Source organism: Antechinus flavipes, chromosome 1, assembly GCF_016432865.1.
Source record: "Antechinus flavipes isolate AdamAnt ecotype Samford, QLD, Australia chromosome 1, AdamAnt_v2, whole genome shotgun sequence".
In the NCBI taxonomy this organism is placed as follows: Eukaryota; Metazoa; Chordata; class Mammalia; order Dasyuromorphia; family Dasyuridae; genus Antechinus; species Antechinus flavipes.
The window spans coordinates 105,876,353-105,904,100 of record NC_067398.1 but is presented as its reverse complement, the minus strand read 5'-3'; the positions used below and the strand labels follow the sequence as shown (position 1 = coordinate 105,904,100).

The 27,748-nt window shown below is 31.9% G+C and overlaps 1 protein-coding gene across 18 annotated transcripts in view; it reads right to left on the bottom strand.

Annotated features, from left to right (window-relative positions):
• The window catches only part of PTPRD (protein tyrosine phosphatase receptor type D), a 2,844,105-nt gene that overhangs the window by 1,126,515 nt on the left and 1,689,842 nt on the right, over positions 1 to 27,748 (bottom strand). For 2 of the 18 annotated variants that reach the window (XM_051987374.1, XM_051987367.1), the window contains one exon: positions 15,777 to 15,833. The exons of the other annotated variants lie outside the window; for them this stretch is intronic. The gene's annotated coding sequence lies outside the window, so the exon portion shown is untranslated. The remainder of the gene's footprint in view (positions 1 to 15,776; positions 15,834 to 27,748) is intronic. 18 annotated transcript variants of the gene reach the window in all.

Below are 27,748 nucleotides of genomic sequence, written 5' to 3'. Positions count from 1 at the left end.
AGTCAAGGTCTGAAGTTGGCTTATTACTCGTCTTCCTGAGTATATGTCTAGTACTTGATCCACTTACTACTCCATTGCTTTTAATCACCGGGAGGTTGGCTATGTAATTATAAATTTATTTTGTCATAATAACTCATAGATACTCTCTATGAAGTCTTAGAGGAGTTGTGGTCTATAAAGGTCAAAAACCTTTGACATCATGAATTCTTGGTAACAAAAATTACAAGACAATTCAAACACACACACATATAGATGAATATGGGGAAGGGTGATATAGAGATAGATAAAGATATATCAGTGTTCACATATGATTACTTTTTAGATGAATGGAGATATTACTAGAGCAATTAGGTTAGGCTAACAGTGACTTATGGGTGGCTTGGTAGACAGAGTGTTAGACTTGTAATCAGTGAGTTCAAATATTTTCTATCACTTAATTGGAAGGGTTATTGAGAGGATGAAATGAGATATTTCTAAACCAACTTCATCCTCTCACACACACACTCAAATGTGCTTGGCATAAAGCCTGGCACACAGTAGGTGTTCTTAGTAACTGCCTTCTCTTTATTTTTCCTATTATAGGTACTTCAGAAATCATTGAGTCAGCTAGCATTGTTAAGTATCTACTATACACCAGACACTATACTAATCACTGGAAATTGAAACAATGAATTAGAGTGCCTCATGTCATAAGCCTAAAAATAGGATGACACTTATGAATCAGATGCTATCCTTTTTTGTTGTTAAGGTCTTTTCTAAATATTTGTAGACTGTGTGTACATGTATGTGTGTGTGTGTGTGTGTGTGCGTGTGTGTGTGTGTGCACATGTGCCTGTGTACTTGGGTGTGCTTCTCTATTTATAAACATGAAGCAGAAGGGATAAATAACAATTAAATAGTATTTTATCAGTCCAAACCTAGTTATTAGTCATAAAATTTAAAATGACTTTGGAAATAAAAATAAATAGGATATACTTGATAATTCCCTGGTAAATATGATGACCCCAATTTTCCAGAAAAAAAAAATCACAACAACTTCTTTTATTTGAAAAGTAGAACTCAAATTATTGCCTATGTTTGCAAGTACCATAAAGATTAGCAATAGGAACTTCATCTCCCTTGTCAATGATAGAATTAATGAGATAGTAGGTTTTTCATTTTGGTCATCAAGAAAGTCCTGGATTCCTTGTCTGGGAGAGAACATAGTCTTTTCTCATATTTTATGCTTCTGTGGATGACTTAACCATGTTTATTTTGAAATATAATTCACCTGAAGGCAAACTATGACTTTTTAAAATTACGTATAGTAAGTATCCAAAAAATTCAATAAACATTTATTAAGTACCTACTATATGCCAGACTCTGTGTAAGGACATTAGATATTTTCAAAAATGAAATAATAATAATAATAAATTCCAGCAATGAAAGAAAAATTACCCTCTGCTAATCCCAATAGATAAACACAGTAGTATGCCAGGTCTCAGGAAAACTGTTAACATCTTACTTTTTTCTGCCTGATTATATGTCAAAATTTGCCCCTTCTAAGGATGTCAAAGATTTCTATATACTATTTTTCAATATTTATCTTTGAACTCTCCCTCTCCCCTAAAAAACAAACAAACAAAAAAACTATACCTACATTAAACCATGACAAATTATGGTAGGTAATGAAAGCTTTCCATCTGGAAAAGACCCTGTGCAGATGGATTTGCTAATGAATTTTATAAGATGTTTAACCAACCTTTATAGAATTAGCCTAGACATGTTTGATTACCTGAAGTTATCAACTTTTTCTTTTCTTTCCTTCTTTTTATGTAAATACCATTCCATACTCTCAAATTAATTTTTGTAACCTCCATAGAAGTACAAATATTGAAAAAGCTATATAAAAATGCAATACTATGATAACATGTATGTATATTTATGTGAATATATGTGTATATAGATATAGATATATGTAGCATAGTGATGTTTTATCAGAATATTATATAGTTATCCTTTCCACATTTTGAGATTTAGGGACATGACACCCCTATAATCTGGAAAATCGAAGTAAATATAATTTTGGCCTTCTGGTCATACCAGAGAAGTCTGAATTTTTTATAGTATTAAAAGATAAACGATACAATATTATGCATATCTTTTATGCATTTCTGAGTTTTTAAACCCTTTTCTGTGTTGTCTATGACTTCTGCAAAACTCCACTAAAATTCCCAATTTATTTTTTTAAACAATCCATGATATATCAAAACTGTGACGGCAAAAGTCACCATATGGAAAGGATAACTATACCTAAGATCAATTGATAGGTTTTGTTTGTTTGTTTGTTTGTTTTTTTTTTTTTTTTAAGCACTGTCCTTCAGCAACTACATTAGGCATTCTATAGTATATCTGAAAAGGACTTTAAACACAAGGGGATCTATGCGTGGATTTCAAGAATTTATAAAGTCAGAAGGGAAAAGAAATAGATCTTTATTTTCACAAATTTCTAATTTGGAATCTAGAATTTCCTTCAATTGTGGATGTAGACAACAAAAAATATTCTGCAAAATGTGTCACTAAATTGCCAAAGGGGTCTATAACAAAAAGAAATCATAAAAAGGAGTTAAGAACCTATGATTTAGTCTAATGTTCTCAGTTTCTATCCAGAGGTGTGAGTAGTTTGTTCTTGCAACATAACTTGTTAGCAGAGAATGATAGAAGTCAAACTGGAATTCATGTCCAGTGAATTAAGAAGAGGGCTGAGATTAGATGACTTCCATGTTTTCTTCTTAAGAGTTTATGATACCTGACATGTAGTTCAGTTTTATTTTCACCAGAGCTTATACTTTTTAATTATTTTATTTATTCATATTTATATTATTATGTATTATATAATATATACAATATTTATATTACAAAGATTTTCGCTCAAATGACAATTACTAGAATTTTAGTCATTTTCTTTTTTATTGGTCACATATGATTTTATCAGATTTTCTCATAGCAATCCAAATATAGTTATTATCTTCTTTTAAGTTAACATAAGATCCAGGCTAGCCTTACATATATTAAGAATAAATAATTACAATATGTTGTATGTACTGAGGGTTGCCAGCAAGTGTCCCTAGCATCCAATTATTTTACCTTTATAAATTAATACATGTGATTTAAGACATGATGTCTACAAGCATCCTTTGTGAAAATATATAGTATACTTAGCTGTCAGAGAAGGTATAGATAGGATTCGTGCTTTTGCCACATTAAGAAAACCAGAGACAGCGGGATTGCAGGGCCACCAAGTAGCAGTGCTGGGCAAGAATCCTTAAATTTATATCCCAGCCAGACCTCTGGCTATATGTAAAAATGTGTCCATTATATTGCAATTGTAGAATTGATAATGTTATGAGGAAGGATAGATTTAAGACTCAAAAGGTCTGTTTATCCTGGATAGATTTTCCTATATATCATTTTGTTTCCCTGGGGTGATTTGTGTTCCAGATTCTAGTATGAACCATCTAAGTCGTAGACCTACAGGACCTGAAGGCTTTAAATGGTGATGGATTTTAGTCACGAGGTCAAAAACAGTGGTATCCTTGACAACACATCCTGAACCCTTCTCTATTCTTTTGTGAGAATGGAGGTAGAGGTTCTTGGAACCTGAATTAGATGGAAGGCAAATGAAATGACAAATGTGCCCCTTCCAATTTTTAAATTTTTAATAATTTAAATGTTATTGTTAGAAAACTCAAATATAGGTGTTAGAATTCTTACAAGATGCTAAGTCAGTGGAAGTGATAGAGACAATGGTTGTTTAGCAGGGTGCTTAACAGTTCTCTAGATGTACTTAGTACTTACTACAATTCCACAAGATTCACACTTTTAAGAGATCATATATAAGTTAGGATCCTCAACCAGGATTGACTCCGGCAGAGACAGCAGTTGGGCAGAACTAAGAAAGACAGAGAAGTGGTGGCAGGCTGTCCTGTGGAGAACACTAAACCCAAGATCCAGAAGGTCTCTAGAAAAGCTAGCCGAGCCCCAAGAGACAATAAACAATTTGGACTTTAACTCCTGGCTGCATTCGGGGTTATTACTTGAAACTGAAACTAAGGCTGCTCTCAGAAGCCCCTTCCAAGAAACTGGCTCCCAGAGAACATTATATTTTAGAGAAGAATATTACATATAGGAGCAGCTAGGTGGTGGGTGGATAAAGTGCAGGCCCTGAAGTCAAGAGGACCTGAGTTGAAATCTGGCCTCAGACACTTAACACTTTCTAGCTTTGTGACCCTAGGTGAGTCACTTAACCCTAACTGCCTCAGAAAATAAAGAGAGAGAGAGAGAGAGAGAGAGAGAGAGAGAGAGAGAGAGAAACGGATGGACAGAGGGAGGGAAGGAGGGAGGAAAAGAAGGAGGGAGGGAGAGAGAGAGGGAGAAAAGGATGGAGGGAGGAGGGGGAGGGGTAGAAGGAAGGAGGGAAGCAAGTAGGGAAAGAAAGAAGGAAGGAAGAAAAGAAGGAAAGAAGGAAGGAAGGAAGGAGGGAAGGAGAGAGGAAAGAAGGAAGGAAAAAACAAAGAAAGGAAAGAAGGGAGGGAAGGAGAGAGGGGAAAAGGGAGGGAAGGAGAGAGGAAGAAAACAAAAGAAAGCAGTGAGCTAATAAGTGAATCTAGTCCAGATTCTATTAAAAAATATAATAGATAAGCCATTTGGTCTATTTGATTAAGAAAAAAAAGAAAAGAAAAGAAAACAATATATCCAGTATCACAAAGGAAAAAGATAAAATCACCATCAATGAAAAAGGAATTAAAGCAATTACTAGGATATATTTTGCCTAATTATATGCCAATAAATCTGACAATCTAAGTGAAATTTATGAATATTTACATAGACTATATATTACTTAGATTAACAAGGGCAATATAATGCCTAAATAATTCCATTTTAGAAAAAGAAATTAAAGACAGCATTAATGAACTACCCTAACAAAAAATCCCCAAGGCCAGATGGGTTCATGATTTAATTCTACCTAATATTTAAAGAACTATTAATTCCAGTCCTATATAAATTACTTGGAAAAGTGGGTGAAAAGTGAATCTTACTAAACTCTTTTTATGACAAAAATAGGGTGTTTATAACTAAACCAAGAAGAGCTAAAAGAGAAAAGGAAAATTACAGACCACTTTCTTTAAGTAATATTGATGCAAAGAAGTGAACAAAATTCTAGCTAGGGGATTACAGCAATATTGCAAGGATTATATACTATGACTAGATAGGATTAATACCAGGAATGGAGGGTTGGTCAGATATTAGGAAAACTCTCAACATAATTGACTACATCAATAAAAAAAAATGACAGAAATCACACAATTATCTCACTAGATGCAGAAAGAGACTGACAAGATACAGCACCCCTTCCTATTTTCTAGTTGGTGCAGTTGGTAGAGCACCAGACCTGAAGTCAGGAGGATCTGAGTTCAGATCAGCCTCAGACACTTAACAGTGTCTAACTGTGTGACTCTAGGCAAGTCATTTAACCCCAATTGCCTTCAGCAAAAAACAAAAACAAAAACAAAAATTGGAGAGCATAAGAAGAAAGGGAACATTTGTTTAAATGATAAGCAGTGTTTATCTAAAACTATCAGCAAGCATTATTTATAATGAGGATAAGCCAAAAGACTCCCCAATGCAATCAGGGGTGAAACAAGTATTTATGTCATCACCACCATTATTCAATATAGCATTAGAAACATTAGCTATAGCAATAAGAGAAAAAAAAAGCGATGGAAGTAATTGGAATTGGCAATGAGGAAACAAAAAAAATTATCATTCTTTGCAGATGATATGGTGGTTATATCCAGAAAACCCTAGGAAATCAGCAGAACTACTTGAACAATTTTAGCAAATGTTGCAGAATATGTCTATGAAAATTATCAGCATTTGTTTATCTGACCAATGAAGCAGCAAAAGAATGAAAGAAAAATTTCACTTAAAAAAACTAAACAATACAAAAGTCTCAGGAGTCTAATTGTTAATATAAACTCAGGAACTATAGCAACACATTTACAAACCACTTTTACAAAATGAAGTCAGATCTAGCGATATGGAATAATTATCTATTGCTCATGGCTGGGCCAAATCAACATAATAAAAATTACACTTTTGCCTAAACAAATTAACTTATTCATTACCATGCCAATCAACCTCCCAAAATTTTATTTAATTGAACTAAAATAAATAAGAACAAAATGCATCCAGAAAAACAAAAGGTCAAAAATATCAAAGGGATTAAGGGGAAAATATCCAAAAAAAATGTGACCTGGCAACACCAGGTCCTAATCTATATTATAAAGTAGTAATCATTGAAACTATCTGATACTAGCAAGAAATCTGTCAAGAAAACTAGAAAACAGTAGGATACAAACTAAATATAGACCAACATCTCACATCATATACTAAAATGTAGTCAAAATGGCTACATGATTTAGACTTAAAGGGTGACACCATAAGCAACTTAGAGGAACTAGAGAAAAACAGTCTACCTTTCACATCTGTGGGGAGGGAAATAATTCTTGATCCAATAAGAGATAGAGAGCATTACAAAATGCCAATAAATAACTTTGATCATATTAAATTAAAAAAGTTTTTGTACAACTAAAATTAGAGGGAAAGTAGAAAGTTGAGAAATAATTTTTATAGCCAATGTCTCTTATAAAGCCCTCATTTCTCAAGCATATAGAGAACTGAGTCAAATTTAAAAGAATGCAAGCCTTTCCCAGTTGACAAATAGTGAAAAGATGTGAACAGGCAATATTCAAAATGAAGAAATCAAAGTTTTCTATTGGCATGTGAAGAAGGACTTTAAATCACTTTTGATTAGAGAGATGCAAATTAAAACTCTGAGGTGCCACCTAATATTTATCAGATTGATTAATATGACCAAAAAGGTAAATGATAAATGCTGGAGAGGATCTGGGAATATAGGAACACTAGTGTATTTTTGGAGTATTAAAGTGATCCAACCATTATAAACAATTTGGAACTATGCCCAAGGGGTAACCAAACTATGCATAGACATAAATAAATATATTTGATATAGGTTTTACATGTGCTATATATTTTATGTATAACCTATATAAAATTTACTACCATTTTTGAAAAACAGGAGGGGAGGTTGGAAGGAAGAACACTAAGGACTCAAAATCTTATAAAAATAAATTGAGAAAAAAATTAAAATAGCATAAAAAATAATGCCAAAAATTTATTGACATGTAAATGGGAAAAAATAAAATACTATTACAATAAAACGGGATCATTAATGATGTCAGGATACCATCTATGTACAATGTCCATAGCAATTTTAAAATTTACATCATACTAAATGATGGAAGGTGTGTGTATGTGTGTGTGAGAGAGAGAGAGAGAGCGAGAGAGACAGAGAGAGATTAGACATGGGAAATTATATCTAAAAATACAGTTTTTATACCAGAACAATATCAGGTATTCAGATACTTAGAAACAGACAAACATTTTTTTTTGGGGGGGGAGGGTGCTTCTTTTCATTCAGATACTTAATAGTTTATAGACACAGTTTGACATCATTTCTTCCATCTTACATGAATACAAATACCCAGTGTGAGTATGTACTATATAGAGAGAATATAAAAAAATAAAGCTATTTTTATGAGTCTGATTGCACCTATCATTCACCAATTCAGGAAGAGGGTAAAAAAAAAAAATATTCCATTGTTCATTCATATCAATACAGCTGTATGTCTTGGATGAGAGGATATGAACTAAATTTTATAATTATATTCAAGACTGACCTAAAGTATTTCACATAAGGAGCATCTCGTAAATACTGGGGTCTAGGTGATTCCATTACATTCACTAAATGGGACTCATATCTTTCATCTGAAGGGACAAGATTCTTTTTTTTTTTAAATCAGGAACTCAGAAATGAGTAGCCAAGTACATGTTTTATGTCAAATATTTGGGTTCTGTACCTCATCTCCTATCATCTTGGGATGGTGTTATAAAATCAAGGATAACAAGTTAATTATGACTCTGGAAACCCAATTATCGGGCATTTATTGACCTTTACCCATGAACTAAGCTCCATCTTAACTCTACTTCAAGTTCCTGAAATGGAACTTCAATGACCTGAAAGCAAAAGCTGTGAAGGTAGATACTGCCATTCCCACATTCATCCTCTATAACATTCTCTGTCATCACAGCAACTAATAAAGATACTATCTTATATCCATCTGTTTTATTCTTTCTATTTGTTCTATAAATATATTTAAATATATGCTTATTTTCTCTGTCATAATGGAAGTTCGCTGAGATTATGGATTATAAATTCTTTGTACTTGAATCCTCAGTTTCTAGTATAAGTATATATTAACACTTATTGATTGACTAATCAATAATGTCTTTCCCATTTCTGGATTGTTGGTATTCTTTCTTGCCTACTTTTTTTCTCTTTGCATTATCTTATTTGTACATGCATTGTACTATCCCTGCATCACTATCATACCTTTGCTCAATAGTATATAAAGTCTTTGATAGCAAGTTCATTTTGTTTTTGTCTTTTTATTACAGTTTCCTGTACACAGTAAGTGCTTAATACAGGTTTCCTGAGTTGAACACATTCAATTTCCTTTACTTAACTCATTTTAAGATCTAAAATAACTTACAAAGTGAAATATTACTCCATTTAAAAGTTACCATTTTAATCACTTTTTATTCTTATAGAGAACAAATTTATTACTTTATCTTATATTTGAGGGTTGAGATATATTTTCACTATTATGGCAAAGTAGATTCTTGTCTGGAGGTCAAAATAAATGGAGTTAAGGTAACATAATTTCCCCCTAAATTTGGTAAGGTAATCAAAACTTAGAGATGTCAAAATACAGATAACAAAACTATTCTCCCCCCCCCATTTGCTCATACAGGTGTGTTTATGGAGTTATGTGTTTGCGTAAACATATGCAAACATGGGCATATATATATATATATATATATATGCATACATATGTATACATATATATGTAATATATATATATATATATATATAATCTTTGAGTAATACAGCAGATGAACTAGCTTGACTTTGTGAAAAAGGAGAGATATGAAACTTTATTTTTATCTAAAATTCATTAATTTAATCTCAAACTCTAAGAATTCAGTAGTACTATTCATCCTCTGTCCAACAGAAGAAGGTGTTATATTATTATGTCCTCTCCCCAATCTTATATCCCTAGGGCTTAGCCCAGTGCTTGTCAGATAATAGCTACTTAAGAAATCATTTGTAGATTGACTAAAACAATCCTGTTTTCAAATGAACCCCTCCATAAGTCCTTATTGATTTTCTTCACTTTTGGGTTCAACATAATATTTTTAATTTCACTGGATACTTGCTTTTATATATACATTTTATAAAATATCAACATATTAGAAACTTAACTCAAATATTACTAGAGGTAGAACAAACAGAAAACTGCCAACATTTCTAAAACCTACAAGCTTACTTAAAATTCGGCAGCTGTTTCTACTTATTTCCCATAATCATGTGGTTCATTTAAATGACCTAAATTTGGCATTTAAAAATATGTAAGAAAGAAAATAGTTGGAATGAATTTAGAATTTCTCTGAAACATTAAAAAGGGCTTTGCCTCTGTCTACTATACATTTTTATAATTGTGTTGTATTTATCATAGAAAGTATCTCTAGAAGCATATTGATCTGCATGATAGATTCAGCATCTAATGTTTCTATATTCAATAATACTTAAACTGAGGGGGACTGGTAACTCATAATTCCCTCAACTATATTCAATCTGTTTGGGATTTGGTGACTTTTTGTAAATAGCTAAACTTTATAGCTAAAAACCAGGATACACAGTAAACTTTTACTTCTATTAAAATATTTGTGTATATATTGCTTCTAATGATTAATAATAGGTGGGTTTGCTTAGTTTTTGGTCCTAAATTAGATAATGAATTTCATTATACAGAGGGATCTTTTGATAAAAAAATTTCAATATAATGAAAATACAATCATGGCCCACTTAACTAATTAGGTTATGTGAGAAAGATGTGATTGTGAAAAATAAAGTGTGATTCTCATCAAAAGAATTCTTGATTTTTTTTTTATCAGACATAGTTTTTGTTACATTGAAATCTTAAATAGGTGTACTTCTATCTAAAATTGCCTTAAACCAGGCTTTGAAAGTAATTTAATGGACATTTTCAAACCATGTCTTCCCTTCAAATTCCCCATCATGTGTTACAGAACATAAGCTATTTGTGGTTAGGCACTGTCTTTCCTTATTTATACCCCAGCTACTCACCAGAGTGCTTAGCATATAATAAGCACTTAATAAATATTTTTTCATTATGAAATATTAGAATTTAGAAAAACTTTCAGGCTATTACAATTGATATTTACTAAACACTGATGTAATCAATCAATCAATCTATAATCACTAACAATAAATATCTATTACAAAATTTAAGTCCTCTTTAAGAGGAGTCAGGATGTAAGACCAGGAAGAATAAAAAAGGGAAAAAAAAGGGATTCTTTTCCCATTTGTTCATGACAAAGTCCCTTAACCAATTTAGTTTCCATATTTTCCATGCATTTAATTATATTTTTCTTTAGCTGTTTCCTTTTCAAAAAAAAAATAATGCATTGAATCTTTAAGGCTATACTTCCTTTATGTGTGTAAATATTTAATACATACATACATGCATACATACATACATATGCACAGGACTTAGATAATCAGGATTTTGTCTTTATGGTATCTTTTATTTATTTATAGTTAAAGACAAAATGTGAATTAATATCCTTGAATAAGAAACAAACATTAACCTTTTTATTAACTATCTTAATTTTTACATTTAGATCATTAAATATAATTAAAAGAGCAAAGCACTCCTTATTTTATTATACTGAGTAAAATTTGACAATAATAAGATATTATATACTTGATTTTGATAAATACATTTCAACTGCACATATTTTGTAGAACCTAGTAGAGTCTTTTCCTTAATCAACATTTTTATAAATTGATAATTTACAAAAGGGATATAATGCTACCCAAATTAACAAATTATTACTTTACACAGTATTTTTTAAATGGGATATTAACTGATTTACTATTATTAGTTGTCCCCCACATTTTGTCTATTTCTCTCCATTTTATTGTTAGAATATAGGCATTTAAGAAATGTTTGTTGAATGTTAAGTAATAGAAATGTGCTTCTGCTTCATATATATCACATATCATTTGTGAATCAATCGGTTATTAGCTAATAAATCAGATCAATTGTTTTACTTACATAATTCCCTAATTCCCTACTCATACACACACACACACACACACACACACACACAATTCATTTTACAAAGTTCTTTCTTGTTTGTTGACATTAATCCACAGGCTGTCTTTAGAAACAAATAAATAAATTACATGCATTCATATACAAATACATATATGCATTCAATTCAATTTAACCAATATCTTTTATATATAGCTTTCAAAGAACTACCTTAGATACTGAAAGTTGGTTAATATCTTCAGAAGTAATGCAATTATATCCTTCTTACAGGAATAGAAGGAAATCCAGGCAAGCCATTTATTGCAGTCAGAGTCAGGTTATCAACTCTGGCCTTGATTCTCTATAAAGCATGTTAAAATGACACAGTATATGGTCTCTGGGGCACACAACACAGTACCAGGGCCATGCAAACAAATTTCAAAAAGTGTTGAATATATCTATGAAATACATGTCATCTATTAAGTGCAAATGGAATAAAATAATCCATAATATGCCCTTTACTACATGAGAAGGTCCTAATGTTTTTCATCCCACATAAGCCTTTATTTCTCAAAATTGTGGCTTTACCAAAAAACACAATCTTTTATTTTCAGAAAATTTAAACAAATAGATTTACTGGTTTCCATTCCCTTTAGAATGGAAGGAAAGCAATTTCTAAATTCCAACCTGAAGTAAGAGATATTACATTTAAATAGATTTTCATCTGAGTGTTTGAGAAGCAGGTTTGGTTTTTATTTGTTTCTTTTTGTTACTAGGCTATATATTGTATTTTGTGTGGTTAAAAATGATCAAAAAACAAGGTAAGCATGAATTTCATAACATGAGGAAATAATGTTGATTTTTGAATTGTTTTTCAAATTTGGCATTTTTGTTTTAATTTCATTCACTTCCTTTCTCTTAATTCTGTCACTAACTTTCTAGACTTCAAACCTATCACTTTCTTAGCTCATACTGAAACTTGTGGCAGAATCTAGGATTTCTTTTCTCTGGAATATGTTTTTCACATCTGCAGCTTGTTACCTTGTAAGCTTCCTCCATTAGGGCCAATCCCACTTCTCTCACTGATTAATTTCTCCTGGAATCTCCCCTTTTTGAAAGGGTCTAGGCTATCCCTCTTTTGGAATTTTTGAACTTCAAACAATGCTTCCATTCCAAGAACCTTCTAATTTTGTCCCCTTTATAGCTATCTTTTGTATGTATTTTGTAATATGTTTCTTGATGCAGGGTTTATCTTTATTTTTGTCTGAATATGTATCCCTTCTGCTTAGCACAATTCCAAGCAAATATATAAAGTAATTAATAAACACTACCTCCCTCCCTCTCTCTCTTCCTTCCTTCCTTCCTTCCTCTTTCTCTTCCTCCCTCTCTTCCTTTCTCTCTTCCTTCTTTCCTTCCTTCCTTCCTTCTTTTCTTCCTTCTTTCTTTCCTTCCTTCCTTCCTCCCTCCCTCTCTTCCTCTCTCTCTTCCTTCCTTCCTTCCTTCCTTCCTTCCTTCCTTCCTTCTTCCTTCCTTCCTTCCTTCCTTCCTTCCTTCCTTCCTTCCTTCCTTCCTCCCTCCCTCCCTCCCTCCTTTCCTTTCCTTCCTTTTTTGTTTCCTTCTATCCTATTGTGAAACAAGTAGTAATTACAACTTATCTCCAGGAAGGTAATATCCTCACCTTTCTGGAATTTTTTTCCTTTCTTTCCCATTCCCCAAACCCAATTTTTATGATTTTTAGTAAAGTAGTAAATAGGCTGAGCAAGAATACATCTTGTATGGTAGGTTTCTGCTGGGAGAAAAAAAAATCTACCTATCCAAATATATAAGGCAGAAATTGTCTTTCTTCCAATTAAATCTTATACTGAAGAGTGATAAAAATCTTAATCTTTTCCTAGAATTAATTTGCTATGTTGATAGAACTGGAAGTGAAATAATGTCAGAGGGAGAGAAGATAGCATGTGCTGAAAAAAAAAATAGGTCTATTAGGAAAGGAGAAAGTCCATTCAGGAATTTCTATTTTCCTCATCTATTCTTTTGCATAAGTAATGTAATACTTTCAATACTTTCTGACTAGGTATTAGTCTACTACTTGCTTCTGCTTAAAGATATACAATATAACCCTAGTTAATAAGAAATGGCTACTGTTGAGGAGGAAATTGTTGGTATAGCAGTATTACCAAACAGCAAAAACTCTATGAAACATACAGTTTATTATAAGTATAATTGTATCCAAACAGCAAAGATGGATTGCAAGGAATCATTTAACCTTTTTTTAGATTTCTTGCATGATTCTTAAAGGGAAAAAAAATGTTAAGTGAAACCATAGTTTTAAACCTACCAGCATAATATCATCTGTCATGAAATTAAACTTAACAACAACAACAACAAAAAGTTTATTTCCAATGGAGGTTTATTCCTGAAAGTGTTTTCTCCACCGTGTGGATTTAGAATTTTCAAGATTCTATCTCAATCTGCTCAGCATTCTTCATTAGGGCAATGGAGAATAAGACTTTTCTGGGTTATTTTCTTTTCCATGTCATATGACCTTTATCTTTTGAATTTCCATGCTTGACTTCTCTGCCTATGAAACCAGATTAAGATTCTGGAAATTAATTTTAAAAAATAGTTTTTCATAATTATGTGACACTTTGGGTTTTTTTTTTTTTTTTTAGGTAATGAACTCAGGTAATTTCATCTGACATTCTCAGCTTTCAGCTCAATACCTAGATTATGAAACTACCAATCATGGCTGGTTAATGGGGTTTAGAGTTATGAAACAGAATAAGTTCTTGATTAACATAGCAGCTATAAAAATCTCTGGATTGCTGGTTCTGCATCATGAACCTATGTTCATATTAGACTTCAGGTTTATATTCTGAGTTTTCCATTGTGACTTTATGCCTCCTTGGGACAAATGTTCTCTCATGACCTTTAATTATTGTAATACCAGCAGAACCTAGGAAATGGACATCATTAGAAAATTAAGAAATAAATTCAGAGGAATAATTGCTCTATCATTTCTCTTTACCTCCTGACAAATTAGATTTTTCTTTGTAATTGAGGTGACCGCATATTCAAATATGTGCAATTAATATTGCATTCTTTTAATTTGCAAATCCCCATTTTTTTTAAAACCTGTTTTTCCTCTGAGGTCTCTTCTTTCTGTGGCTTCTACTTTTTCTTGATGTTCATGATAGTGATGTTCTAGATTTTATTCCTGATTCTTCGAGTCAGTTTCAAATCCAGATATTGGAGCTACTTTGAATTCATCTCTGGGGTTTGTGTCTGTGTCACTGAGCAGAAAGAAAGTGGAACAGAGTGGACTGAGGCTTTCTAAATGTAGTTCTGATTGCTTTTGACACATTAAATAATGAAGGAGTTTCTCTGTTATCCTACTGCTCCCAAATGTGCTCATACAGATGAATGAAGACAATGCAGCAATGAATTTAAACAAATTTTACATTGCCTTTGATTGTCCAAGTGGGAGTCCTAAAGCAGAGCTTAGGATGAATGAGTTAAGAAGTACTTGAGAATGTTTGAGTTTAGGCTAGGAAAGAGCTATCCATAGCAATTAACGTTTTAAAAAAATATTGGAAAAAACAATCTATTTTGAGATTTTCATGAAACTCTAATCCTTAATTCATAGATTTGGGGATATACATACATATAAACATCCACACACATATTTATATACATATATACATAGACATAATCTATTTCAGAATAACTTTTTAATATCTAAATGGAAGAGTTCCTTCTGTATTTTATGTGATTTTCTGTAATCATATACATCCAGATCAATAGTTTTAGGCCCTCAAAATTGTTCTGATTTGATCCCTTATCACCAGGAGATTTCTGGCATCTTACCAAAGATAGGTTCAGAAATTCACTGTCCCTTCTAACTAGAAGTCTGGATACAGTTCAGGTGAGACACTTTTCCTTCCCCACATGGGAAAGAAAGCAGAGGGGAAACAAACTGAATATGTTTACATCCTCCTCTTCTCATATTCTAACAATAGTGCTGATAACAAGAAAGTTGACAATGATGATGGTGGTGAAGATGATAGGCATTTATGATTTCATTATTACACTAAACTTTCAAGTGAGGAAATTTTCCCTAAAGTAAATCAGCTTTCTCTAAAACTCAGAATTTCAGAGACTTGCTTAAAATACTGAGAGGTTAAGTGATTTGACCACAGTCACAAAGCATCTGACATGTACTAGCTTCAAATCCAGTTTTATTGTCTACTTTACAATAGCTTTCAAAATATAGAGAACTAATACAGGCAATAATCTTCAAACCTATGCATAGCCCTAATCTTCTTGTCATATTATAAAATCATACAATACAAAAGACATATAAGATGTCATTCTTGTCCAAAGAAAGTTTTTCTTTATTTGCATGACAGCTAAGTAGTACAGGGGAGGGATCACTAGGCCTGGAGTTCAACTTTGGCATCAGATACTTACCAGCTGTGTGACCCAGAAGAAGTAAGTCATTAACCACTGTCTGCCTCAATTTCCTACCTGTAAGATAAATATAATAACATGTACTTCCCACAGTTGTAAAGAATAAAGGAGATAATAATTGTAAAGTGCTTAACAGTGCATAGTGCATAATAGATGAATTAATAAATGCTTCTAGAAAAGAGAATTGAGCATAATTGGGAGCTGCAAGGTGATAAATTCCAAATATCTCATTTTACAGAAAAAGAAACAGTCTCAGAGATTCACATAGCTAGTGGGTGTATGAGGCAAGATTTGATCTCAGGTCTTTCTGAGTATCTGTCTAATCAAAGCTTATCTCTGATGTGAACATCATAATTAGGGTAGTAAGGATAGTTAGAGACAATGATAGCAATCTGGTCAAATGGAAAGTTTATATTGGAAAAGAATAGAAGATAAATAAAGCTCTTACTGCTACAAAAAAAAAAAAAAGGATTCTGGGAAGATGGCAAAGTAGGAAAGAATATTTCAAACTCTCCAGATTTTTTTTCACAAAGAAGACCAAAAGCCCCAGCACCTCAAGGTGAATATAGAGCAGCAAAAATAATAAGAATTGGAGCAGAACAGTGGTCCTCCTGGGATGACTGAAGAAGATCGGAAAAAAGCCCACTAGGATAGAGGTTTACATTTCACTAAGTGAAATAGCACAGAAATAGCAAGCAGAAGGCCCTGTGGTACCTTGGTTGGGAGGTAATCTCAGTCATAGTCACAGGAATTTTCATGGACAATGTGGGGTGGGTCAGTATAGGGAGTTGGACATAAGCCAGGATGGGAGTAGGGTGTTAGACTGAGAGAACATAAGGGATGGTAGCACTTTAAAAATCAAGTGAAAGAGGTTGGGGGTAGGGGTGGGGATTGAATGAACAGTCCAGAGAAAACACAATTATGAAAAGAAAGTCAACCAACTAAGAGAAAAAGATCTAGAATTTTAAGGGAGAAAATCAGTCCTTGAAAATTAGACTTAGGCAAGGGGAATTCAGCAACATTATAAGAGACTAAGAAATATATATATATATATATATATATATATATATATATATATATACAGAATAATAAAAATAAAAAAAAAACAGAAGAGAATGTAAGATATCTGATAAGAAAGAAAAACTGATCTCAAGAATCCGACAAGAAGAGAAAACACAAGAATAATCAAAGTATTTGAAAACTATTATCAAAAAGATAATCTTAATACAACAATACAAGAAATAATTAAAGAACATTGTCCTGGAGTATTAAAACCAGCAGGGGGTTGGGAGAGAAGGAAAAGGATAGACATTAAAAAAAAAAATTGATCACCACTTGAAAAAGATCCTAACAGGAAAACCTACAGGTATATCATAAATTCTAAAATATCCAGGTTAAGGAAAAAATATCATGAGCAACAAGAAAAAACAAAAACAATTCATTACAATGGAGCCACAATTAGAATCACACAAGATCTAGCAATGGCTGCACTAAATGGTGTTGAAACATTATACACAGAAGAACAAAAGATCTGTGTTTGGAACAGAAAATTTCATACCCAACAAATTAATGCATAATCCTGAATGAAAAAGCAATGGATATTCAATGAATTGCAAGACTTTCAGGATTTTGTTCAAAATGATCTTATATTAATAGAAAATTAGACATAAGAGAGGCAAGAAAATTTAAGGCAAAAATAAAAGACTGATTACAATGGACTCAGTAAGTACAAATTGTTTACTTTTTATACTTAGAAATGTAAATTGTATGTCTGTGATTGTCATTAGTAATTGGATAATTCAAAAGAAAGATTGGGGAAACAATGAGAATAATAAAGCTTAACATGATGTGACTCTAAAAAGTAAAATTGTGTAGAAAAAAGTCAAAAAGTAATTATCTCATACAAAAGAGATTCAAGAGGAAGAACTGAAACAGAGCTCCTGAGAAGAGCTGGAATTCTGGAATCTTATTATCATCAGGAATGTCTTAAAGGGATTTTATCTATATATTTCTCTCTCTCTCTCTCTGTCTCTCTCTCTCTCTCTCTCTCTCTCTCTATGTGTGTGTGTGTGTGTGTGTGTGTGTGTGTGTGTGTGTGTGTGTGTGTCTTCTAAATTGAGAGAGGAACAAGGGGACATGGGATAGAGTAGGGAAATAGAATAAGAGAGTGATTCTCGGAAGGAGATTAAATTAAGTAATAGGAGGGTCATATATGAGGTAGAAGTAAAACAAAGGAGTCAGGAGGGATAGGAATAAGGTGAAAGGAGTAGATAGGAAAGTAAATAGCAAACAATTTAGCTTAGATGTGAATTGGATAAATTTATCATGAAATACAAATAGTAGATTCAAAATTTGAATTCAACTACATGCTATTTTCAGGAAACATTGAAAAAAATGAGAGATACATACAGACATAAAATAAAGATCAGGAGTGGAATTTATTATGTAAAAAAAATAAGGGTGGTAATCATGAACTCAGACAAAATTAAAGTGAAAATAGATTTAATTAAAAGAAAAATGGGAAACTACCATATGTCTGCCATGTTAATCAATATTGTTTTAGACTTTAAAATAACTAGACAGTATAAGGCTGGAATATAGCTTGTAGGATAGGAAATGGTGAGCTGGTGGATTTAGTAAAATATGGGAAGACTTGGACTATGAATAAAGATGTTATTAACCTTCATAGAAACAAAGGACACATTCAAATAAGAATAATACAGTCTTACATATCATATGAATACATAAATATATGATTATAGATATCTATGTGTATATATATTCATATATGTTTGCACATATATATGTGTATATATACACACACATACATACATATGTTTATATATATATGTATATTCGTGCTTAATTGTAGACTTCTGGGGAGAATGAAAAAGGGAAACATAAATCAAAACATATACAGCACATAACAAAAGAAAACTTACAATGATACAAAGATGGAGAGCTCTGAATAAAATGTACAGTATTTATATATGTTTTTCTTGAAATTGTTTTATATTTTGAATCATCTCATGTTCTGCTGTGATCATAGCATTTTTTTTTGTTTTGTATTTAAGTTTAAAATAGAAATGCTTATTTATCCATATACACATACAATATATTTATTTGGTACATGGGAATCAGAATTATTTAGAAGGAAATGCTTTCATTTCTTTTTTTTTTTTTTTGGATACACTTGGTTTTGACACATCTTTACTACATCCCCAGACAAAGAAATGGTTTATCACTTTATTGATAAGAATAAATGTCATGCATTTGACTAGTGTTATCTCTATATGTTGATTTCATTTACATTGCTATACCGAAAGGGGGTTTTACTCTTAGTTTTGCTTTAATAACATCTAAAGTTATGTATATGGGCAATTAGAGAATAGAATAATGAGGTGCTTGCTGTAGTGTAAAAAAAGAATTATAGCAGAGTAAAATGAATTATGGCCTTAGTTATTAGAAGAATTTAAATATAGGGAATGGAAGTTGAATTTTGATGAATGAGTATTTGGAGAAGCAGAGAATGGACTTCCTTTTAGTGACTTTTATAATAGTTTACTATATAATTTTATTTATAATAAATTTATAAAAGTTTACTATATAATTTTAAATGAATATATCAAGAAGTGTCTGTTCTAGTGGATAAAGAGCTTGCCTCATATGATGAAGACCCAGGTTCAAGTCTGGCATCAAGTACAAGCAAACTTTGTGACCTTGGTTAATTTAAATTCTTAATGTCCAAGACAACTCTTTCAAATGATAAGTTGTGGGGGAAAAAAATATCAGTTTGCATTGTTAGCTACACGTCAATGCTATTCACATTTATGACATCAGATACTAACTGAAAAACTGCACATTGCATATATTAAGTAATTATTGTAGGTAAGCAATGTGCAAAACACTAGAAAAAGAACTAGAAAGTAAGATAGTTCCTGCCTTCAAGGAGCTCACATTCTGATGGGGAAGACAACACATATAGAAAGTTTCTGATTCAAGTCATGCGGGATGGTCCCATGGATTTTAGAGTGGAGCAACAAAGCAGATATTAAAGGCTTTTCTTTAATATTATTTTCTTTGACAAAATCATATCAGTTTCTCACTTAGAAGATTTTGATAATGCTAATGACTATAGTGGTATGATTTTTATTTTTTGGACCTTAGGTAGCTGTGACTATATAGTACCTGCAGACTTCAACTTCATAGGGATTGCTTCCCAGGATATGCTGATGGACACTGGGCTGGAAGTATTTTTCTGCTAAAGACTCTTGTGTTCAGCTTTTTCAACTGTCTTCATCAGGTTTTAAGGGGAAATGGTGGCCAAAGTGATAGTGGTGGTAGAAATGGTTTGAATTGAAAAGCACGTACTCTCCTTCAGCTTGTCTTGATGCTTCAACTAGATTGCCTTGCTCATCCTTTGGGTGGCAGTTGCTTAGTTGTTAGTCAGGATAGCTGCCCCTGCTCTACAAGACTTAATTTCCTGAATATTGGCTGTGAGTGCCAGGCCAGAAGCATGAATGGTGCTACAGAGTGGTATTGCCTCTTGTGTTTATCTTCTTGTTGGTAGCAGGTGTGCAACAGTTGTTACTTACAGTGATAAGGAAAGTGGATCTTTCCTTATAATTTTCCCAATAATTTCTGTACTCAATGATGACTATGTGGCTTGGCTTAAATACTGATCTAATGGTGATGGGGAAACATTTGGATACCTCAGTTATTCTTGTAAGTGTTATCTTCCTATTATAATTTTATATATATTTTATATATATCCAAGGAGACAAGGGTTGCAACTTAGCTCAATTATAACATTTAAACTTTAAATTTATATTAAGTGAATAGCACAAAGAATGAATTATGCAAAGATTCAGTGACTAAGATAAAGTGTTCAAGCAATCAATCAGTCAACAAACAGATCCTAAATAATGATTTTGCATAAAGTGCTATATTAGTTTCAATGGTCTATACAAACAAGTGTAGGACATGATAAATACACTCCAAGTGTTTATAATAGGAAATGATGGAAAATAAAGTTTAATAAATGGTCCATATTTGGGGTAACTTTAGAACTAAGAAAACAGTTTGGGTCCTATGATATATATAAAAAAGGATATGCATTGGTAATCATATCATTAAAACAGTGTTTGAGTAAGAATAATTTTACAACACTGAAGTAGAGACACTAGAGGCAGAAAAATCAATTTAAGAAGCAGAAATAGAGCTTTTATAAGAAGGTATGGATGTCATCCATGGCAGAAGATATCCATCCTCCATTTGCTGCTTTGCTTGAGTTTAGTTCCCCAAAATAATATGTTTCTCTCAGGCTGAGGCCACCATCTCTAATATTATCACCATGCTGCTAATTCTAGCTGACCTCCCTTTGTCTCCGCTCTTCTCTAAGTGGAAGACTACAGAGTAGCATAATCAATTCCTAATTACTTCATTCATGAAGGCAAAAACTGAATTCTGACTCATTCCCTTCTTTTTTTGCCATTCCAGCTTATTTCAGCTCCATAAAGCAATGTGCCCCCATGTTGGGTAGCCCTGGTGTTGCTTGCATGCATATATACTTTCTCCCCTCTTTTTATATCTCATCTCCCCATGTTAGATTGTAAGCTCCTTGAGGGCAAAGACTATCTTTCTTTTTTATTATTTGTATTCCCAATACTTAGCACAGTTGACTTACACACAGGAGGAACTTAATAAATGTTTATTGGATTGGATTGGATAGTGGAAGAGGAAGACTTATAAATTTTGGGTCAGGCATGAATTTCAAATTTTGAAATTGTATCAATAGAACTTAGGGTCTATTTCAATGTGTAAAAGATGTTTCCCAAGATCCATGCCCAGTAAATGGTGTCTTTAGAAAGATGGTTAAATTGATAAGAGAAATTAAAGTGATTTGGGAGTGAGCTGGGAAAATAGACATTAGTTTTGCACAAAGATATATCTTATAGCTACTTGCAAATATGGAATAGAAGCTTGGGTAAGAGCTTGGGAATGAAGAACTGTTAGTTGATTTGTCTCTATTATAGTTGTTGTCTCTATTATAGAAGTAGCTATAATCTATAGTTGATGTCTCTATTATAGAAATAACACTTGGAAATAGTAAATAAGATAATTTTTCTGGTAGAGAGAGTAGAGAGAACAGAGACCATAGAATGAGGATTCCATTATATCCTATAGTTGTTGAGAGGAAGAGAGATTATAAAAATAAGGAATGATAAGATAGGTAGGAAAAGAGCCATTAATAAAGTATCCAAAAAAAAAAAAAAATCCATAGAAGATGGTGTTGCAAAGAGGCTTTACTGAACAGTATTAAATTCTTTAGAGAAATTAACAAATGTAAATAAAATGACTTTGTGTTTAAATGAAGTGAAGGGTTTTGGTGATCTTCAAGATTCAGCTTTGGAAGGAATGATAAGAAAAAACAGACACATGGTGGGGAAAAGCAAAAAAAAAGGGGGGGAAGCAAGAGGTTTTCAAGAAGTTTGGTATGAAAGAGGAAAAAAAAATAGGATTGATACTAAAAGGGTTTGTAAGGTAAACAGGATTTTTTTAATCTTTTGTTCTCAAAAGTGAAGGAGACATAATGATATCAGAAATAGTAAGGACTACTTGTAAGTGACTGAAATTGTTGTAAATAAAAAGAATAAGTTTAAAAACAAAATGCTTAATAAATTAAAATATGTGAGAATTACAACAAAAAGGGTTGCTTTGGAGAGCAATATTGTCTAATCAAGGCTAAGTGTAATATACATCTATCCATACATGTAAACACAAGCACACATATACTTATACACATGTACATATTTTAATATACATATATGCACATTTATGTGTTCTTATAGACAAGAGATAAATTTACATCCTTCCATTCTCTCTCTCTCTCTCTCTCTCTCTCTCTCTCTCTCTTTATGTATGTATATATATATATATATATATATATATATATATATATCCCTAATATGCTAAAAATACAATGTAATAGGAGGAAAATTAAACCATGTATGCCATGGTTATTTTCTCAGGATAACCATTCTTCCTCGTTACATTTATAGATATCTTCTTAGAGACATATATACAGTATAATTTCTGCTGTCAGCTATGTGAGTTTCAACAGAAAGAGTATCAAAAGAGTGGGAGTTCAAGCAGTAAAATAGGTAAAGGGCTGGCTTAGATGGTTGGAAAGATAAAAATATGCTAACTCTGTGATATTTCCAAAGTACATTTCCCTAAAGATTTCAGAGGGCTCAAAAAGGAACTCATTTCAAATATTTGACAATAATAAAATACATTATTTTGCATGAAATATTTTTCAATATTTAAATAATATAATAATGCAAACCAATAGAGGGGCTAAATTGGGAAGGAGACTACAGGGAATAGAAAGAAAAGGTAATACCAAAGAAAATAGAAGGAAGAATTCAAGCTATGGGTAATCTAGTCCACAATGGAAAAATTCAATTCTGAGATTTTAGGGAATTCTGTTTCCCTCCTCCATTTATTGTACTGATTCTATAAAGGAAATATTAGATATACTCAAGAACTCTATTGCAATTTATCTTCTTAGTAAATAGGTCTCTATATTCTACTTTTCAAATCGCAAGCATAGCCAGAATATATTAGGATATGGTTAGATGGTAAGGGGCAGCTATGATTAATTTTGTATGTTAATCCAAACACTTTGAAAGACTTATATTGTTGTGTGTGTATGTGTGTGTGTGTGTGTGTATGTATGAGATTTTAAAATCTCAATGAGTGATTGGATTTGAATGTGCATATAAATATATTTTGAATAAACTTCATTTGTAAGACAACATGAAGTGTTGAACACTGTCAGGAAAATTTCACAAAATCTTGATTCTGATAATTAGTAATTATGTAACTTACCTCTTTGTTACTCAAGTAATCCCCTAAGACTTGATGTAATAAGTAATAAATACATTGTAATTTGCTTTGGGGGAGGAAATTCCCTATAGTTCATCACTGTATATTTGTAAGATCAATGATTTTCAAGAGCTGGAAGAGACCTTAATGATTATCTGATTAAACTAGCCTATTTTCCTAACAGTACAGAAGTTAAGTACAAGGTAGCTTAGTGAAGTGACTTATTCAAAGTCACATAGGTGGCACATTCTAAATTCATTATTCAAGAATCCTTATCGTGTGTGTGTGTGTGTGTGTGTGTGTGTGTGTGTGTGCCATGTACCTCTTTACCAGACTGATAAAACAGAAAGTTCTCAAAATATTTTTAAATATATAAATTAAAATACATACGATTATACAACAAATAAATTTTGTTGAAATGTAATTGTTAAGATATAGTTTTTATAAACAAGCTTATAGACCCATTCTGAATCAAGGAAACAGAAAATTATAAGTTAGTTTTAATTAAAATTCTAGATCAGCTATCATAATTAATTTTATTGTTTTTATCTTATAATGGCTCTTAGTATTGATAAGTTTATTATAGAGAAAATGAACAAAAGTTGATATATGTATATATAATAAATTATTACAGATTTCTCATATTTTTTAATTATAAGGATTTTTCAAATCATATACACAAGACTAAAATATGTGTGTATCTATAACATGAAATTAAAAATATAAACATGAGATTTTACACTTGAAGTGTGAAGTAAAATTGATTTTACATAGCATACATGGTCAAATGAAGTTCCTATGTTCGTTGATTCTGCTTTTTTTTCACTGTGACAAAGGAGGTCTTGATGTGGGGCTTATATTAGTAAATTTATGGATTAAAAAAAAAGACATCGACAAAACTTAAAACTTCTAGAATCAATTTTCTGAAATCAACTTTTAAGACTCAACTTACATTAAGAAAATAAGAAATTGAATATTATCACAATTGTTTTGTTCATATACCCATCTCATATTTTTGGATATCCCTTCATTTTCAAGACATAATTTCTTTGTTAGAAATTGTTAGCTTTGAGAGCAACTTTTGAAGGCAAATTTCATTACCCTATTATAATCAAAATCGTTATCAAGATTATTATGATGTTAGCAAGAAGTAATGGTTTCAGGCAGATGTAGTTGAATGTCTTTGACATGTAGTAGAATGTTTAAGAAATAGAGGTCCAGAAAGAAAGATATTTCATTTGACAATGCCTGGAGGGGACTAGTAGACATATAAAAATGTGCTGATGATATAGGATTTTCATTGTTAACATTTGATGTGACTGTATGTAAAATAAGTTGCCTATCAGTGTCGAATTGCTATCTCTGAGACATCTTTTTCTTTCCTAAGCAGTTCAATCTCATTTTTAAAAGCCAAACAAAAGCTTAAAGAAAGTAAAACTGTTGAGAACAGCTATAGTTGTAACACATGGCTTTTAAATGAAAAAATCAATCTTGATAGTGAGGAAAACAACAAAATTTATCACTTACAAAATCAAACATTTCCACTTGGATATCTCACAATGGATAATAAAGCAGAGTGCATCAGCTGTTCTAAGCAAGACCAGACTAGGTCCCACAAAGTATTTTCCAAGCTCTAGAGGATAGAAGAGCTTGTTTTTGTTTTTTTGGTTTTTTTTTTTTTTGGTTCTTTTTTTTTTTTTTCTTATGTACTATATTCTATATCCTATCCACACTTCACTTTTCTGTGAAAGATGAATAAGATTCTGACTTTCCCAAGATACCAGAAGTCAAAATGATCCCACTGATTGTATTCTACCTTACATTCATTACTAATCCTTTTTCTGGACCAAATTTGTTACTGGAAATTTTTGCTTTGATGTCATGTGCCATAAACTACACCTTAGATAAGGAACTTGAAGCATATCTTTAATTAAGGGAAAGAGGACGACATCCCATCCATCATGAGGATGGAAGAAACCCAGGATAAGACTACAGATGAGGAAAGCCCTACATGGAAGAAGCAGATATGGTAGTTAGGAGGAGCTGATATGAACCTACCTTACCAAATACATTTTCTTGCCAAATAGTTTCTACACTGATAAACATATTGAAATGCCTTTAGTCTTTCTCAATTTTATAATTTGTAACTAAGCTTCAATTGCTTCATCCTCATTTCAGCTCTCCTTTGGACTATTCTCCTTTATATCTTCTAATTAACTGTAATAAAGCCACACCCTGAACTCTCCTCTGCTCATTGCCTTCATTTTGAGTCTTCATTTTTATATTTATTTCTCACTTTTCCCCCTTCAAAATATGGTAAAAATACTGAAAAGAAAATATTTTTCATTAAGCAACATGTGTTAAATATTTCTAATGCATTCAATTTTGTGTTTAATATTTAAGAACATAAAAAGTATTCTTAACTTCATAGAGTTGTAATTTCTTTTCATTCCTTGGGAAAAAAGCAATAAATATGTCCATTTTTTATATAATTTCAAATCTAGAAAATTCCAGAAATAACACTAATTTAAAGGATTAAAATATTTACAGAGATGACTATTATCTATGACCCAGTCCTAGAGAATATTATGATATCATATAATTTAAAAATATGTTATAATCTGTGGACTATCAAAATACCAATAAAGCTCAAATGTTTACATTTTCTAGCTGTCTCATGTTTATGGAAGCATTCACATTTGCAGGAAAATGAATAACTACACAGAGAAACTAGAAAATCGGGTTTAAATTGAGATAGTTTTCTAATGGTTTCTCACCTGTTCCCCCTGGAAACAGTGCCAGACAACTAGGGACTGGTGTTTGCCACCCTGGGTTGATATTTTCAATATTAACTTTATCACTTGAAAGAACACATCTAGTGGCTTCAGAGTAGCATTATCTTTTATTTACTTGCAACTGATTTAAATATATATTTTTTATAATTAGAAGTTTATTTCTTCAGATTAGAGCTATTAAAATGGATATTTTTATGCAATTTAAAATATAATATATTCCACAGATGAAGGTGAATTTTTATATCAAATGAATTTATTTGAACGACAAAATTTTGATAGGTTGTGAAGCATGCTGGGTTCATTAACTCTAAAGAGCAGAAGGGACCAGAATATGTTCTTTAAAGTATAATTTTAAAATGCTTCAGGGTAGGATTTATATACCACCATAATTTAGGGAAATAATAGTGCCTCACAAAATGCTAGGAATTTCCTCATCTAAAAATTCACTATTTCAATGAAGTCACAAGTCTAGTTCATAACAATTAGTCGATCAACAAATATTTTTGAAAGCCTACTAAGTGCCACACTCCCTTTTAAGCATTAAAGACTAGTCCAAAGAATGCAACAGTTACTATTAGTAATGAACTTAGTCTTGCTATCCTACATTATAAAATAATGTTTGTTTTCTATAAAACATAAACGAAGAGAGAAATGCTAAAGGAAAATTAGAAATCAATGCCCTGCATTCTAAATAGATTCAGCATTTTCTTAGTCATAGCATTTGAAAGATTTGGGGCTTTTGTTTCCTAAATGAGCAGTGTGATTCTCCCTTTTTTCTTTGGCTGGTATGTAGAGATATGCCCTATAGGGAATACAGCTTGGGTTAAAATGTGTAGCAGAATACCAGCTTCAAGGAGTGGGTTCCAAGCCAACTTTACAGTGTAGCAGTGAAGCAAAAACTGTCCAGATGCTAGACTCATCTCCTTTAATTTGTCTCTTAGCTACTGTGTGCACACCTCACATACCACATTCTAATATCCTTACAGGCTTTTCAAGGACTCTGCTCAATTATTTCTTCTTTATTTGTTTCATACACTCTGCTTTCAGTGTACACTTCCTTGAGGCTAAAGAAGTCTAGAAAATTCTTTCTAAGACATCAGAGAGGTCATCAGAAAGCAATAAACAGAACTTCATATAATCAGGAGTCTCTGATACTCCATGCATCCCTTTGACCTTGAATCATTGTTGATGCTGTATTGAAAGAAAAGCTAGTCCTTTTAGAACTTGTTTTCATATTCACAGACACTTTGCATATGTCATATTTATTGGCAATTGAATAAATTGTTT